Genomic DNA, 11,872 nt, shown 5'->3' on the forward strand with positions numbered 1-11,872 from the left:
AAGAAGCACAAAGAAACGGGCAACATTGAGGACCGTAGACGCAGTGGTCGGCCAAGGAAACTTAATGCAGCAGATGAAAGACACATCATGCTTACTTCCCTTTGACATCAGATGTCCAGCAGTGCCATCAGTGCAGAACTGGCAGAAACCAGTGGGACCCAGGTACACCCATCTACTGTCCAGAGAAGTCTGGCCAGAAATGGTCTTCATGGAAGAATTGCGGCCAAAAAGCTGTACTTCTGACGTGGAAACAAGGCTAAGCAACTCAACTCTGCATGAAAACATAGGAACTGGGGTGCAGAAGAATGGCAGCAGATGCTCTGGACTGCTGAGTCAAAATTGGAAATACTTGGCTGTAGCAGGAGGTAGTTTGTTTGCCGATGGGCTGGAGAGCGGTACAAGAATGAGTGTCTGCAGGCAACAGTTAAGCATGGTGGAGGTTCCTTGCAAGTTTGGGGCTGCATTTCTGCAAATGGAGTTGGAGATTTGGTCAGGATCAATGATGTCCTCAGTGCTGAGAAATACAGCAGATACTTATCCATCATGCCATACCATCAGGGAGGTGTGTGATTGGCCCCAAGTTTATTCTGCAGCAGGACAATGACCCCAAACATACAGCCAATGTCATTAAGAACTATCTTCAGCATAAAGAAGAACAAGGAGTCCTCCAAGTGATGGTTTTGCCCCCACAGAGCCCTGATCTCAACATCATCAAGTCTGTCTGGGATTACATGAGGAGGCAGAAGGATTTGAGGCAGCCTACATCCACAGGAGATCTGTGGTTAGTTCTCCAAGATGTTTGGAACAACCTACCTGCCGAGTTCCTTCAAAAACTGTGTGCAAGTGTACCTAGAAGAACTGATGCTGGTTTGAAGGCAAAGGGTGGTTATACCAAATATTGATTTGATTTGGATTTCTCTTCTGTTCGCTCACTTTGCATTTTGTAAACTGATAAACAAACAATTACAATATATATTTTGGAAAGCATTCTTACTTTACAGCATTTTTGCACACCTGCCTAAAACTTTTGCACAGTAGTGTATCAAATATTTTGATCTTTATAAAGTCATCATGAAAGTTGCTGGCGTTGTTGTAGAGGGCAGAATAAGAAGTTTCCCATTAATTCTGAGAAAAGTCCTCCCATGTGATCTGAAGATGCAAACTTAGCACCATTACTTTGTAATCTGCTTGCCATGCTCTGGGCAAAAATATTTATTTTATAGGGTGTGTTTTAGAATGAATTAAGTCTATGGTTCTGTTCACTGGACATGGTTAACTGAATCACATCTTATTGAATGGATCTAATTTTTTGGATTCTTACAACACAAGAGTAAACTGACCAGGCTGGTGCATTGGCACCACACATTAGGCCACAGCATGGTTTGCTCTGTGCAGCTGAATTCTTATAGAAGTTGATTGTGGGAAACCAATTTTTTTTCCTACACATTCTAGCCTCCTGTATAATCAACCTCTTTTTTAAGGAGCATATTTCTCTTATTTGTTTGAGTCTGAATCATCTCAAACATTGAAAAGATACCCTTCTTTCCTCATCTGGAATTCAGAGATGTTTTGGGAATGATTTGGCTGGCTTCGTGCCATACACTAAACCACAAACTAGCCAACTCTGGTTTCAATGAGTGTGTTGCACAAGGCCAGCCTGGCTAGTTTATGGCTGAAGGTGTTATGCAAACTAAGAAAAACTGGACTGAGTAAATCAGGATTACATTAGCCCCAATTCTACGTCTCCCACAAATGAAGCCAATAGAGTACGTGTCTTTGGGCCAGGCATGCCAGTGCTTCACAGATATCCTCCCTTTTTTTCAAGTGTGATTTTGAGGCCTGCTCTCATTACATGGTAACATTTTCTTTTTTTAGGAGCAACGTCTAAGCCAACATTTTCAAAGTGTTCTTAAGGAATTCTCCCATGAACGCAGCAGAATATTCACTCTAGCTGCTGACAGATTCATGGAGTAGGTCTATTACTTAGATTTCGGCACCCAAAAAACTTTTACTGCACATCTCTTTGGCTGCTGTGGAAATTTCTCTCTTTCTTTCAGCATCTTTAACCTGACTCATGAGGGTGATCCATTCCTTACTTTGCAGCTTGCCCACAATGTGCACTTGTTTAATTAATTTTAATTGATTATGTGCCATCAAGGTGGCATCAACTACATAAATTTTTTCTATGGCCATCTGTCCCTATCCTGGTCCTTCAGGTCTCCCAACAATGCCCCCTTTACCCCTGTAACTTCCATCTATCCATCCATCTTGCTGCTGGTTGTCCTCTTCTTTTCTTTCCTTCCATCTTTCCCAGCATTACAGTCTTCTCCAGAGAGCTGGGCCTTGGCATAATGTGTCTGAAGTAGGATAACTTGAGCCTGCGTTTCATCAAGCAAAGTCCTAAACCTTCTTCTCCTTGGCTGCTGAAGGATTCCCTGGCTCCTTTCCTTCCCCACCTCCAGCCTGCCTGAAAGGGGAAGAGCCTTTGCACTCAAGGACACCTGCTTCAGCTGGGCTCACAGAGCTATGTCTTCCATCCTTTGAACTGGAAAGGCCTCCTCATGTCAAAAGATTAGAAATGGAAGTATCCAGCAGCTATCAAGAGAGGCCTACACTGGTTCATCGGCTATCCAATCCAATTTGCACCTCCCCAAAATGCACAACCAATGGGTTTTCTTCCAGGAACAGCTGTAGAACTGACTTGCAGATCATTCCTCCAGGGCAACAGAATTTCTAGTCTGCCAGGCAAGTGGTCCACACCAGTAGCCACTTGCTCACCTAGATGGAGACCTTATCAGTCAAACAGATCACCTTCTCTGGCAGAAGGCCTGGAGGTCTCTCTCTTGGGTCCTTCCCCTGAAGGTGGCAGGAATCATGTTTATTGTCCCAAGGTAAGGCAGGTTTTCATTGGAGCATTTCCTCCAAACCCCACAAAATATGAGGCAGAAACACTAAAGAGAGAAAGAAAATGAAACTCAAGGAGAATGCCACATCTTTCATTTTCATTAAAATTATCTTCTGCCTCTAGCCTCAGGTTACAAATAAAATTCCCAGCTCTCAAGGAAGGTATTTCAGCTCCAGTCTTTTTGTGGGCATGGATTTTCCCCCCCTTTTCCTGTTTGATATGAAATTATAGTGTGGCTGAGGAAGCAGACAATTATCTTCCTTGTCTAAGGAAAAATACCAACAAAAATAAAGCAGAAACCCACTTAGTGGAAAATAAGAAAGAGTGGGTGAGGTAGAGGTGTGTGTGCGTGTATGTGTGTGTGTGTGTGAGAGAGAGAAAAAAAAAACCTAGGTGAAATATGTACTGCTTTCTTCTTCCCCTGCAAATTTTATTTTATCTTCAGAAAATTAGAAGAGCCATGCATATTTACTTGGAAGTATCTGGACTCAAATACCACTGGATTTACTCCAAATAGGAAAATGCCCTGATATATTGAGGGCATATATCAAGGCAAGCCAACAGAATATAAGATTACACTGGAGTCAATCCCCCTGAAAAGAATGAGACTTACTTCAATGGATGTGGATAGGCTGGGCTCTACCTTCCCACTCTCCTGATTCCTCTGCAGTTGGTTGGTGACCCTGTAGCTTTGTGTGGAAACTTGTCTGTTTTTCTAGCCCCATCACATAAGATGTAGAACAGTCTTTAACAAACTGGTACTCTCCAGATGTACTAGGATTACAGATCATACAATTCCAGCCAACTGCTCCATTGGATGGAATTACTGGAAGCTGAAGTCCCAACACAGCTGGAGGGTATCAGCTGGTGGAGGTTAACACAGGTGAAGCTCATTTAATGACCACTCATTCAGTGACCAACTTACAACAGCGCTCAGTGTCCATCTTGAGATTACAACATCACAGCTTCCTGCGGTCATGTGATCGCAATTTGCGACCTTCCCTGCCAACTTCTGACAAGCAAAGTCAATGGGGAAGCCGACAGGAAGTTGCAAGTCGCAATCATGTGATGTCCTCCCTTAATGACGGCAGCTGGGACTGCCGGAACTGCCATCTCTAAGTGGCATGGTCACATGGTTTTTTGACTTACTACCATGTCACTTAACAATGGAGTTTCCAGTCCCAGTTACGAGTTAAGTGAGGACTACCTGTATAGAAATTTCAAAAGCATTTCAATATTTTAAAAACATCCAATATTCTTGCTAGGCTTCCTGCTCTCAAGATAGGCCTTTAGGGTGATGATCTAGGAATCCACCCAGTAGAAAGATCAGGAGGACTTCTAAGCACAATAGAAAAAAAATTAGTGGCCTCAGAAGCTCAGCAGTGTCTGGTCTGTTTAGCACTTAGAGAGGAGACCTGAAAAAGCAAACCAGAAGGAATATATTTATGAAGAAAGCATCCCCTTCTGTCCCACCATTCTGATTTTATTTTCAGGGTTAAGATCACAGTTCTTACCTGAGACTAAGTTCTATTGGACTTTATTTCTAGTGCTAGTCCAGTCAGAAGGAAAAGTAGAAAGGAAAGGTTAGTATGATTACCTAACATTCTGGATCATAGAAGTTTTGCCCTATTAAATCAGAATGATACCTTTTCCAAGAATATGTGGGAGTAATATACGGTATCGTGTATCCAATCAGCAGTTTGAAAATGATCGAAAATTAGATACAGAGAAAGTCCTTCTACCCAATAATATTATTATCTAATACTGCTTTAACGGAAAGTAAGTTCCATAAAAATAATTATATTTGCTGCAGATTTTTACAGTCTAGGCCATTTTAAGGTATCCCAAGCGTTGAGGTATATTGAAGACATATTTGTATGACTAATGAAAAAAATCATAACAGGAAAATGTTAGAGATGAGTAAAAGAAACACTTGTAACTTTTTCTTTGTCTCCATCTATGTTCTGCAGTGGATCTCTAAGCACCACTTGTGTGAAGAGTGTCAAAAATTAATTTCTTTCCAAATGGTTTCTATTCTGACTACACACCAAGTCTAGAAAATACTCAGCGTGTCCCCAACTTCATACACATTCCTCCAAGATAAAAAGAAACAAAAGAAAACAAAGCTGATCAAGGAAAGTGCTGATGATGATTCTTTATTCTTCGGGGGGGGGGGGCTTGAGGTTGATTCATCAGACACATCCACAGACATGGTCCCATAGATTTCCATAGATTTATACAGTTGTAAGTAGTCAGGGAGTCATTTCATTTAGAATGCTAATTTTACTGAAACTCTTTTTTCCCCTCCTTTCTTTCAGACACATAATGTATATTCCCAAGGGTCCCACAATTCAATTGAATGCTTTAATGGCCACTACCTCCTTTTCTGAATTACAACTCCTCGAGTCTTCAGTGTCTCCAATAATACATGTTTAGGTATGTGAATGTTATGTAGGCTGTGTATAAATCTTTAGCAGGGTGGGATCAAGATGAAAAATAGGGCTAGCTTGGAGTGCTAAGAAACTGTTTGTCTTTTCTAGTCTCATACTTTTTTCATTTGGATAATTTTAAGTTGCTAGTTTTTGAACTTCTATTCAGATAGCCTCATAAATACCGTATTTTTCCGACAATAAGACGCCCCTATGTACAAGACGACCCCCACTTTTCCAGCCCAAAATTAAAAAATCAATATTTTAAAGATAGTGCAGAACACATTTTTATTTAGTAATTAGTTAACATTGACCTGATACACTAGGTGGGAGGAGGTCCAAACCGTCTCTCTGCAGCTGTATTTCCAGGCTCTTTTGCTTAACTGATTACATTCAAGCACGAGTGAAACTGGAGATAGCTTGTCTCTGCAATCAGCCTTCCTCTAAATGGTTTGTTCAGCATCAGCTGACATCAGTTGCATCAGGCTCGTGATTGGAGGAAGTCTGTTGGGAGACAAGCTATTTCACTCGTGATTGGAGGCTAGCAATAGGAGGAAGCCTCTCTGCAGAAACAAAGTATGGGCAGTTTGGAACCATGTGATTCTCAGCTGACTTCCTTGAATAAGACGCCCTTCAGTTTTTAGGGTAAGGATTTTAGAAAAAAGTATCGTCTTATAGTCGGAATAATACGGTAAGTTCAGCTCTCAACTTTGAGAATTATTGATTTTCAAATGGCATTTATTGAATGAGAAGAACACCAGGTTATATGAAATAGTTTCTGTATTTTAGTTGTAATGGTATGTGGGAATGACCTTGGGAGACAGGAAAAAGAGCTGCAGCCTAGACAACCATCATGCAAAAGGTATCTCAGCCCACAGAAGAAAAAGGGATGTGGGAAGCATCTCAGAAGAGACCCTTCCTAGTTTTCTGGAAAGTAAAAGTAAAGGAGGGAAGAAGTGCTTTGAGACTTGAGAGACTGATATCAGCCCTTCGAGGTAGTCCAGAGAAGAAACACAAATCATAACTACTAACACTACCTTTCTTGTAAGGCTATAATAACAAATCTGCAGCATGAATTGATTGCAGCAGCGCTGTTTTATTATTACATTTATTCTGCATTTCTTGGACACAAATAGTCTTTTGAAATTCTCTACCAAGTTTGTGGACAGAGAAATTGGATGGATGATTTCTCTAAATTTCTCCAGGAGAAGGAGATAGCCTCCATCGATTTCTGTAGAGCAGTAATAGTAGTGCATTTATTTGAAAAGCCCAAGGAGAAGATTTTCACCAGATATCTTCATCTGGGATTTAACCAGGGGCACAGTCAAAAAGGTCAAGATAGTGGCTGCAATGCCATGATCAAAGCTCTGCCTGTTTTCTCAAGAGGATGAAAATTTTTTTACAGGACTTTATTCACGAAGATCAATGTGGCTTTTTACCCAAAAGACAGCTGAGAGATAATAGTGGAAATGTATTGGACATTGTAGAATACTTAGAACAACATAATGAAAAACAAGCTGCACTGATCTTTCTAGATGCAGAAAAGGCCTTTGACAATTTGAACTGGACTTTCTTGTTTAAAATTTTGGAAGTTATGGATTTTGGTGAGAATTTTATTAAATGAGTAAAATTGATTTATACTTTGCAAAAGGCACAGTTAATTAGAGACTTAACAAAACCTTGTGAGATACATAAAGGGACAAGACAAGGATTATCACCATTGTTATTCATCTTAGCTTTGGAAGTATTGAATAGAGATTAAAAGAGACACATATAAATTATGGGTGTTTGCCAATGATTTGGTGATAATTCTGGAAAATCCTTTGGAAGAAATAGAAATATAATGGAAAAATTAAAGGATTTTGGTGCATTAGTTGCATTTAAAATTAATAATGAGAAAATGAAGATGTTGACAAAAACATGATGATGGAAGAACAAAAGAATTGATGGAAAAAACTGGTTTTAAGATTGAGAAAAAAGTGAAATAGTTATTATGATGATTAATATAAATTGTATGTTACTTCAGAATAATTATGCTAAGATATGGAATGAAATTAAGAAGGATATGCTAGGATGGAAGAAATTACAATTGTCATGCTTGGGGAGAATTTCTGTGATAAAAATTGATGTATTGCCTAGGATTAAGTTTTTGTTTCAAACAATACCTATTTTGACAACTGATACACCATTTAAGTAATGGCAGAAAGATATACCTAGGTTTGTATGGCAAAGGAAAAAGCCAAGGGTTACATATAAAATCCTCCAAGATGCAAAGAACGAGGAGGATAGGGACTGCCAGATTTGAAATTGTACTTTGCAGCCTGCTGTTTGGCTTGGATGAAGGAGTGGGTTCTGGTGAGAAATAATAGAAGCTTAGAACTAGATAGGCATGACCTGAGGTTTGGATGGCATAGCTTTTTATGGTATGATAAAGTTAAAGTTAATGTAGCTTTTAAAAATCACTATATTAGAAGTGCCATATTGAGAATATGGAATGGATATTGACCCAGATTGTGCCTGAAAATGCCTTTATGGGTCTCAGCACAAGAAGCATTTTATAGAAAAGAAACAGCAGGCAAAGAGAAATGGCTAACATATAGACAGCTGTTACAACATGAGCATGGAGAATATAAGATGAAATTGAAATCAAGAGATCAGTTGATACAGAGGGATTCAGTTTTCAATGGTTTTCATATGCACAGTTCAGAGAAAGATTTAAGGTAGATAACAGGACATTTGGACCTGAACAGTACAAGACAGAATTTGAAATTGATAAACATGTAATTGCTAAAATGTATAAACTCTTGTTGAAATTTGAAATGGAAGAAGAACAAGTAAAAGAGTGCATGATAATTTAAAATTCAAAACAGAAATACAAATGACAAACCAAGAGAGTGACCTGGACAATTTTTTCCTACTGGATTTACAAAAGAGGCTTGTTAAAATCTTGAAGAACTCTGTGTGATGGGACAAAAAAATGAAGAGAAATCAAATCCTACAACAATATTTGAATGAACCAAAGATTAAGACTGTTAGAAGTAAAAGTAAGGAATATAATGTTGATTTATTTGATCAAGGTTAAAACAAGATAGGTTGTTACTTCTGGCAACCCTTTATGAACATTCTGCTGATACCAGGACTGAAAAGATGATGTTTTATGGATCTGTTTATAGAGAAGAGATGGGCTATAGGATGAAGAGATAAATGTTTGTAACCTTAGAGGAGGTGAAGAATCACTACATTTGTTTATCCTTGTTGTGATTAAGGTTGGAAGCCACTTTTATATATTTCTTTTCTCTTTCTTTATTATATTCTTACTTTTCTCTTTGTTCTCTTTTTTCTTGCACTTTTTACTCCTTTCTATTCTCTTTCCTTTCTTTAAATTTAGTTTGCATTAGATTTTACTATTATAATCAAAATTTTTACTAAAATTGTGTATATATTGTATGATAGAATGAGCTAAGAACTTCAGACATAATATGCTGATGGAACAATGGGAAAATGTGTGGCTGAAAAGACTGAAATTTACCTTATGCTATAAATTAAAAGAGAACTTTTATAAAATGAGTACCATTGGAACATTACTCCAGAAAAATTATCTAGAATGTATAAAGGTACTTCAAATTTATGTTGGAAATGTGGAAAACATGACATGTCATTTTACCATGCTTGGTGGATTTGCAAAAAAGCCAGAAAAATTTGGGTTCAAATACACACAGTAATACAAAGAATTTTAAAGATTAATATTCAGTTGTAGCCAGAACTTTTCTTGTTGGAACTAATGGATAGACAATTAGAAAAGAGTTATGGAAGATTGTTTTTATATGTGATAACTGCTATGAAATTATTATATGCACAGAGACTCTGAAATACCCACAAGGGAAGAATGGATGGTGAAGATGACAGAATTAGCAGAGATGGCAAAATTGACTTGTTTGATTACAGAAAGGACAATAAGTACATTATTAATGCCTGGAAACCACTTTGGACTTTTTTCTGAAAAAAGAAAAAGATGAATTTGTGATTTATGAGTTTGATGATTAGAAAGGGTAGACTATGGAAAGAAGGAAATTATGTTGTAACCTTAGAGAGAGGGGGTAAGATATAAATGTTCTTGTAACTGCTGTTAAGAAGATCAGAAGCTGCTTCTGTATAACTTTTCTTTTCTTTCTTTTCTCTATTTCTTTCTTTGCACTTTTTTTCACTTATTACTTTTCTTTACTTTCCTTACTTTTTTCTTTCAAAAATTGTATTGTTTTTATTTTTTTAAATTTCTTTAATAAAAACTATATATATAAAAAGCTCCACCTGTTTCATATATGTGTTGCATGTGCAATGTACATAAGAAATGGACAGAGCTTCAATCACACCATGGTGGCTGCCATCTTGACCTGTTGACCATACCCTGCAGATACCCCTGGATTTAGCAGAAGTATGGGAAACCAGGAAAGTGGCAGATGCTGGAGAAATTATTGTAGAAGACAAAAAATGTATACATATTCCCTAGCCACCTCTTAGCTAGCTGCAGGGACACCACAATCTAGTTATGAAGATTTCCTACAAATTCTCCTGTTTTTTAAAAAATAATTTCTAAGCAAATTCTCTTCATCAAACTGAATGCCCTCTGGTGGGGAAAAATACAAGAGAATTTATCTGCCCGTAACTAATATTTTTTCCAAGAAAGCATTTAGATGCGGACAGAGTATTAGTTGGCTCAGTCTACTGGACCACAAGCTGAGGGGAAGAAGACTGAACAGGTGAGCAATGAACAAAGTCATTGTTCACCAGTCCAGAGTGGTTCCATTGCCAGCATTCAAACTCCCAAGAGGAAGGTCTGAGTTGGCAGAAACTGTTCACAGGAAAACAATTAGTACGACAGAAGTAAAGTGTTCAAGTGGGAAGAAAAAGGCAAAATCCCATCTTTATCTGGGAACATGAGAGCAAGCAAAGGTCAGAATAGGTAGCACAGTAAAAGCACATGACTACCTTGAACAAGGAACTCAGAGCCTGCAAGCGGCAAATCAAGGCAAAAGGTGTGATCTTCAGTGCTACAGGTAGTTCTGCTCACATTTCCTGCAAGCCAGCTGATCAGCTGACTTTAGGGAAATGGATCCTTGGTTTTTGCTAGCCTGAGCATGAGAGTGGGTAGGCCCAGGTTCATAATTGGACAAACATACCTATGCATACTCTGACTGGCAACTGATGGAGCCCAAGAGGCCACAAGGGTTGCTGATCACTCTTGGCATAATTCTTTGAGTAGCAGCCAAGCCTTTTATTGAATCAGCAGCTATGAAACATTTCTGTTGTCCTGTATCTTCTGCAACCTCCAGGACCTTCTCTCAAAAATGTATGGTTGGGTTATAGGGCTTTTCCTTTTCCCTTTTTTTCTCCATATGGTGGTGAGTTGTGCTTGCAAATTGTCTCACTGTAACATTTTACAGCTCTAAAAAGTTAGGCCTGGAAGATCCTGTTATCTGTCCTGATTCCATGTATTCTTTGGACTAGGGAGATAATCTGCTTAAGCACAGCAGGAATAAATAAAGAAAGACCTACTGTTGTTAAGAGAATATGCCTCAAGATCTACTCCCAGCACTACCAAGGAAGCAACACAGGCTGAATGTCCTTTCACTGTCATTTGTGAGCAATCAAATTTATGTGCATATGTGAAACAGATTAAAAAACAAACCAGACCGGTTTTCTCCAAGCTGATCCTGGCTGCATACTGGGTTCAACTGGAGAGCACCAGTTTAGGAAGCACCAGTCTGAGCTACAACATGTCTACTTCTGAATCAGTTTCACCCAAGTACATACATTTCATTGCTGTAGACCAAGAATAGGCAGTCAGTCTTGTGCTTTCTAGATATTTTGGCTTACGGTTTCCAAAAGCTGAAACCCAACATAGCCTATGGTCAGGGTTTATGAAAGCTATAGTCTAAAACATCTGGAAGGCACTACATTGCCTATCTCTGCTGAAGACAATCAAAGTCTTTCCTATAACCATCAAATGCCAGAATCCAAATAAAGTGACATAACTTGCTAGATAATTTGGAAATCTTCCTTTTCTAACCTTCAGTGGAGTTCTACTGACTTCATTAATTAGAAAGATACAAAATCTACTTGTCTTAAAACTGTCAAATCCAGGTAATTTCTACAAATAGAACACTCACTCTCTTCCCATGCCTGGCACTATCATGTGCCAGGTAGACATAAGACTTCAGTTAGTGATAGTCAGTATATGAGTATTCATTAGATCCATGTGAGACAGTTTAAAATAAAAATTCCATTTAAACCAGAGAGCCTCAAATTGGAGACTAACAATTTCACACCAGAGACTTTGGCACATGGCTATATTTCCTTCCTTTTAAAGTGCACAAAGCTGTTTTTCCTGGGCTTGGGGGTATAAGAACCATAAGGGTTTCTTTCTCTGACCCGTTATTTACCTAGCTCATTTTTCCCAGTGGTATTTTTATTAGTGGGCATTTGGTCAACATGACCTTGACTGTCCCACAGAGTCTCTCCAGGAGGGGTTCTGTTAGAT

Source organism: Python bivittatus, unplaced genomic scaffold (assembly GCF_059951505.1).
Source record: "Python bivittatus isolate LINGU-HERP-01145 unplaced genomic scaffold, Pbiv_v1 ctg000080_np1212, whole genome shotgun sequence".
Taxonomy (NCBI): domain Eukaryota; kingdom Metazoa; phylum Chordata; class Lepidosauria; order Squamata; family Pythonidae; genus Python; species Python bivittatus.